Raw genomic sequence first — 6167 nt, 5'->3', positions numbered from 1 at the left:
GTGAAACCAGGACAGGTTGCTAGCTATTTATATTAGGCTATCCTTAGGCTCTCATAATATAAAATGAAATATTCATTCAGTGATGTTTAAATCATTAAAGCACACAATTTAAATGTAAGGGACTCTTTACTTCAGTAGCATACAGTTAGTGATACAGCTACGAGTACCCTGAATGCCTGTAGTGGTATTGCTTAAAACAGTTCACAATTCGCCTTTGTAAGCAGCTGTCTTTTTCTTGATCTTTTGCTTCTTTTTCTCTTCATCTTTTTTTTTTATCTTTTTTTTTTGTTATAGCTAGTTATGAATTACTGTCTTACTTTGCCAATACATTCCTTTTTGTTAACAACATTCACATTTTCAACATATACCTCTTTCTAGCTGAGAAAAATAAACTGTATTAAACAGCAGTACAGTAAGTTTTGGTTTACCAAGTATCTAAAAAGGGACTGATGCTGCTAGGAAAAAAAACAAGAGCCTGCAGAAACAAAGGGTTTGCTTATACTTTTTTGTTGATGCTGTTAATTTGTTTGTTTTAAAAATGACCTCTATGGTCCCGATAGTAAATCAAACTACAAATCTTAATTTGAAGGGATAAAAACACATTTTGTATGTATATCACTAGGAACCTTAGCATTCATTCTCCCCAGTTATTCAAGTTACAGCTCTAAGAAGTCAATCACTGGTTCATTGCTGCCATGCAAAAAAAAAAATGCAATGTTGAAAGATTTAACTTTAAAGTTTGTATCTCAAAAAGTTTGTGAAGTAAGATTTAATTTGTTCTGAGAGAGGTACACTCATGCAGTTAAGCATGGTCTGCTTTTGGTACTGCAGCTTCCTCTTTTAACAATTCCGTATAAAGGGTCGAAGCTTAGTCTCGGTTTAGTGTTGGCATGAGAAATCCCATTAGCTCTTGGTGCTGCCTGGGAAAACAGAAAAAGCAGTTCCATTAATACAAAGCACTGCTAACAAAACAACTGGAAATAAGGTATGACTAATCCTCATCAAGCAGTTGTGTAGCTTTATTGAGAAGACTTTTATTGAGCTCAGTAAGGCTCTTCCTCCCCTAATTGTCACCCTTTAGTAAGCTTAAGAAAAATGGAAGGTGGAAGCCCTCAGTGGGATGCAAATGTTATGTGCAAATGCAGTACTGCTTTCCCTCATGTCAGGAGGAGAGCATGAGCTGCCTTTGCACTATTATAATGTTGGAGGCCATAACCAGTAAGATACAGCATGAAGTCTGTCTTACCTTCTCAATCCTCCAATCACCTTGTTGACTTTTCTGCACATCCCAAGTCAAAAGTTTCAGTATTTACTGTGTATACATAAAGTAATATTTGTATATACAGTGTGTATCATCTTAAAACTGTTGACAACATTACAATAATTAGCTTATACAAACAAACAATTTTCTATAGTCCTAGTAGGGAATTCTGCGAAGCACCAACTTACCAAACATACTGTAAAATCCAACGTAGACTAAGGGGTAGATCTGTTCATCTCTTCAGTGCTGAACACCCTATCAGTCAAGTAAAAACACAGAGCACATTTATCACTGCATGAAAACCACTGGATTAAACCCGAAGGGGCTCTTAAGTACTGTATGCATTTGAAATATTTTGTAAGTCATGTCACAGATGAAACTCGAGCTTCTCTTCCAGCAAGAATGGACCCTTTGCTGCTGCAATCATTTGTACCAAATGTACTTGGCACAGGCTTTCAGCTTGTAGATAACAAAGCCACGACAGCAGGGAGAGATCTCAAAAACAGCGTTCTAAAGACATGGCGTTACGTAAGATCTGCATAACAACTGCATAATAACATGTTGTTTTTATATGGACTTGGAATAAATGCTGCTTATGTTTTTGACCAAAGAAAACGTTTATTCTTCAGCCAGCTGCCTTTCACCCAAATTTTATTTTAACCTGGCACTACCTCTGTTCTTCCGCGTACACGTATACACGCATACAGCTAAAAGAAATAAATTCATCAGGATACAGCCCTGCAACGCAGCAGAGCATCACCCGTTTCTCCTGCTGCTACCTCCCAAGCTCCTTGGTTAAAGCAGGAGTAAATTAAATAAATAAATAAATAGATAAATAAATTAAAAAATGGAAACACCGTGAGGGAAGCCACACGCGTGAGGGAGGCCTGCGGGGCAGGGCAGCTCCCGCCGCTGCCCGCCCGAGCCTCCCCTCAGCCCCACGACCCGCGCCCAGCCGCAGCCGCTCCTTACCGCCCCGCCGCACCCGCCGCCATCTTGTCTCGTCCGCCCCGCGCGGGGGCGGCTGAGGGAGGAGCGCGGGCTGGGGCCGCGAGGAGGAGGAGGAGGAGGGAGGGAGGCAAAGAGCGAGCTGGTGCTGTGCTGCTCTGAGGGTCCAGAATGAGTCTGACACATTTTAATATGTGTATATCAAAGTGGCTTTTTGAATATTTAGGATCAGAAATGATCCTGAGAAGAATGGGTGAAGTCCCAGGAATGGTTTTGAAAGGGAAGTGCCCGGTGGGAGCCAGCACAACCAGCCAAGGGGGCAGGCACAGGAGTACCCTCAGCCTGGTCATGGACCAGGGACCAGCAGCACATCTCATCAGTTGGCAAGCTGACTTGTGATGTGCTACCCACTTGTGGTGTGCCCCTTCACTGTATACAGACAGTTCTTCTGCCTCCCCCTGCTCGCCCTCTGTGTGTTCTTTCCTAATCAGAGGAGTCGGGTGGACTGCCCTTGCCTTTGTGTTCTGAGGCCAAGCCTGGATGCTACCGCAGACAGCATGCTTTGGCCAGGCCACTGGGCCATGTGAGCCCAGAAGGTCTTTGTGGGTGTTCAGACTAGAATTTGCAGCAACGGGAGTCTCACAATGAAATGTTCAGTGAAATGTTCAATGTTCAACCATTTCCTCTGTAACCCTTCACTTTATTCTTTCTTTTTTTTTTTTCCCCCTCTCGCTACTTTTGTTTTTATAGATACTACTGTTTATCTTTAGATACTATTTAGCAACTAAAAAAGCAAACAAACAAAACAAACAAACAAAAAAAAACCACTGATTACCATGATACCAGACTTCTTACCACCATCATACTGCTCACTGGATTGTTTGTGTGTTTATTTGTTTGAACATCCTTTTTTGTTGTTGTTTTTGTATTTAGCATGTAACGCAACAGGGCTTGATTAAACACAAAAGCATTTAGCAGTGTCAAATGAGGCGTACCCTTACCGTGAGTCAAATTTATAGTACCAGCTCCTTAACCCCAGGCTATATATTGAGTATTGTGTCCAGTTCTGGGCTACCCAGTGCAAAAGGGACATGGACATACTGGAAATGGAGTTAAATCTAGTTGGAGGCCAGTCACTAGTGGAGTCCCCCAGGTCTCAGTACTGAGGCCAGTTCTCTTTAATATCTTTATCGATGATCTGCATGAGGGGATTGAGTGCACCCTCGGTAAGTGTGCAGATGACACCAAGATACATGCATGTGTCGATCTGCTTGAGGGCAGGAAGGCTCTGCAGGAGGATCTGGATAGGCTGCACCAATGGGCTGAGGCCAACTGCATGAAGTTCAACAAGGCCAAGTGCCGGGTCCTGCACCTGGGGCACAATAACCCCAAGCAGAGCTACAGGCTGGGAGATGAGTGGTTGGAGAGCTGCCAGGCAGAGAAGGACCTGGGAGTGATGGTGGACAGTCGGCTGAATATGAGCCAGCAGTGTGCTCAGGTGGCCAAGAAGGCCAACAGCATCCTGGCTTGTATCAGAAACAGTGTGACCAGCAGGGCTAGAGAGGTGATCGTCCCCCTGTACTCGGCTCTGGTGAGGCCGCACCTCGAGTACTGTGTTCAGTGTTGGGCCCCTCGCTACAAGAAGGACATCGAGGTGCTTGAGCAGGTCCAGAGAAGGGCGACGAAGCTGGAGAACAAGTCCTATAAGGCGTGGCTGAGGGAGCTGGGATTGTTCAGCCTGGAGAAAAGGAGGCTCGGGGGCGACCTTATTGCTCTCTAGAGGTTCCTTAAAGGAGGCTGTAGCAAGGTGGGGGTTGGTCTGTTCTCCCACGTACCTGGTGACAGGATGAGCAGGAATGGGCTAAAGTTGCTCCTGGGGAGGTTTAGGTTGGATATTAGGAAAACATCTTTACCGAAAGGGTAAAGTTTTTAATCAGTCCCAGTTTGTTTTTAATCAGTCCCAGTTTGTTTTTAATCAGTCCCAGTTTGTTTCTGGCGGTCAGGTGTGTAACCAGGAGGTAGCCAAGCTGACTAGGAAGAAGTTGGCCTAAAGTGAGCTGGGATGGCCGGCCGTGGCAAGGCTGCTGCATGCGAGAAACATGCAGCAAAGCTAGGAGAGGCGCTTAATTTCCTGGCTAGAAAGCATGGTTCTCTTTGACTTCCAGCAGAGGAGCGGGGCAGCACCCCCAATGGCTGCACCTTGGGTGCGCAGTGCATGTCAGGAAGGGGAATTTCCTCAAGCAGTTCCATCAGAGCAGATGAGGTTTTTGTGTTAAATGTTGGTCCTTTCTTGTACACATGCGGTCCCTTGGTGAAAGAGGGAGTACACTGGTTTCCAGAGCCACGCCTGCAGACCCTGGTCTTAGATTAGGACATGTAATGTGCTTTGAAATTCTCTTGATGCCAGCACCTGAAGAAGCGCAGGCTGCTGCACTCGCTCCTTCTGCAAAAGGCAACCCCCCTTGAGGTTTCCCCAAGAAGGGCAGGAAAGAGCAGCCGATGAGGTTGTGAATCAGAAGCTTTATTTGAGTAACATTTGAGAGACATGGGGTGCGGTGAGGTGTCACGGAGGCGTGCTGAGCTCTCTTTGTCCATAGCTGCGGGGCCTGTGGTTGTGCTTGTAGGACCATGTCAGGGTAGAGGCGGGGTCCCTGTGTGCTTGCTGCTCCTTCGATGGCTGTGGTTGTAGAAAGCTGCAGCAGCCTTCAGGTCAGTGGCCGTGGAGCAACTGGGCAGAGGCGGGTAAGGACAGTGGAAGACCTTGGACTCCTCGGGGGTCTGTGATGGGGTGAGAAAGGAAAATGATCAAAAAGAGCAGCCCCAGTCCATGGCCAGGGGCAGGCGCTGCCTCCCTGCATGAGACACTCCCAGCCCGACAGCAAGGCCATCCTTCCTGTGCATCGCTGACAGCCAAGAGTCAGCTGTGTTAGGCCAGGGCAGTGAGACCATAGAGGTGGGGAATGGTTTGGGGCAATCTTATCTGTTCTGGAGAGCGTTGGCAGCTCTTCCTTCCAGCTGAGTGGTCGAGGGCCGAGAGCGGGGAGTGTGCCGTGGTGTGGTCCCATCGCTGTGTGATTGTGGCTGAAAGAGAAGAAGCACCAAACGCAGCAGCATCCCCCTGTGACCACGGGCAGCCCCCGCCTCTCTGCCCAAGAGTCTCTAGCGTCTCACCGAGGCTGTCCGTGTCCCGTCGTCCCGATGGAGCTGTCCCTGCTGTCCTGGCCCAAGCATGTCACCTTGCTGCTTGCTGTGGAACGTGGGGGGGGTGGGTTGGGGTGATCTTACCTATCCTGGAGAGCATTGGCAGCTCTTCCTCCCAGCTGAGTTCTCAAGGGCAGCGAGACCAGGAGTGTGCCATGGTCTGGTCCCATCGCTGGGTGTCTTTCCAGCTATAGGAGAGGAAGCCAAGAGAGAGCAGCCTTCCCCTGTGGCCAGGAGCAGCCCCTGCCTCCCAGCCTAAGGCTCTCCCAGCCTCACTCCAAGGCCGTCCTTCCCGGCTCAGCCACGTTGCGCCCACTTTCCGGGCATTTAGACCGTGGTGTGGAATAGATTGGGGTGATCTTATCTGTCCTGAAGAGCGCTGACTGCTTTTGCAGCTGACTTCTCAAGTGCAGAGAGGCCAGGAGTATGCAGGGCTCTACTCTCATTCCTGTCTCTGCCGGCCTTTAAGAAGAGAAGGAACAAACCGAGCAGCACCTCCCTGTGCCCACGAGCTGCCCCAGCCTCTCTGACTGAGGGACTCCAGCAACTCACCACGTCCGTCCGTCTCTCGTCATCGTGATGGAGCGCTCCTGCCTTCCTGGCGCGATCATGTCACCTTCCTGCTTGCTGCGGACCATGGTGGGGTGTGGGTTGGGGCAATCTTACCTGTCCTGGAGAGCATTGGCAGCTCTTCCTTCCAGCTGAGTGGTGGTGGGCAGAGAGTGGGGAGTGTGCGGTGCTCTGGTGCCATCGCTGT

General features: G+C 48.4%; 1 long non-coding RNA gene and 1 other non-coding gene across 2 annotated transcripts; both read right to left on the bottom strand.

Moving 5' to 3' along the window:
- Positions 1-753: 753 nt before the first annotated feature.
- LOC137847875 (uncharacterized) lies at positions 754-2320 on the bottom strand. The gene is made up of 3 exons (XR_011091107.1): positions 2234-2320; positions 1450-1516; positions 754-920 (listed from the first exon to the last, which is right to left on the bottom strand). It is a non-coding gene; the product is annotated as an uncharacterized lncRNA (long non-coding RNA).
- Positions 1127-1261, bottom strand: LOC137848718 (small nucleolar RNA SNORA47). The gene has a single exon (XR_011091493.1). It is a non-coding gene; the product is annotated as a small nucleolar RNA SNORA47 (small nucleolar RNA).
- Positions 2321-6167: the final 3847 nt, after the last annotated feature.

This window comes from Anas acuta, chromosome Z, assembly GCF_963932015.1.
Source record: "Anas acuta chromosome Z, bAnaAcu1.1, whole genome shotgun sequence".
NCBI classification, from domain to species: domain Eukaryota; kingdom Metazoa; phylum Chordata; class Aves; order Anseriformes; family Anatidae; genus Anas; species Anas acuta.
This window is presented reverse-complemented; position numbering and strand designations above follow the sequence as displayed.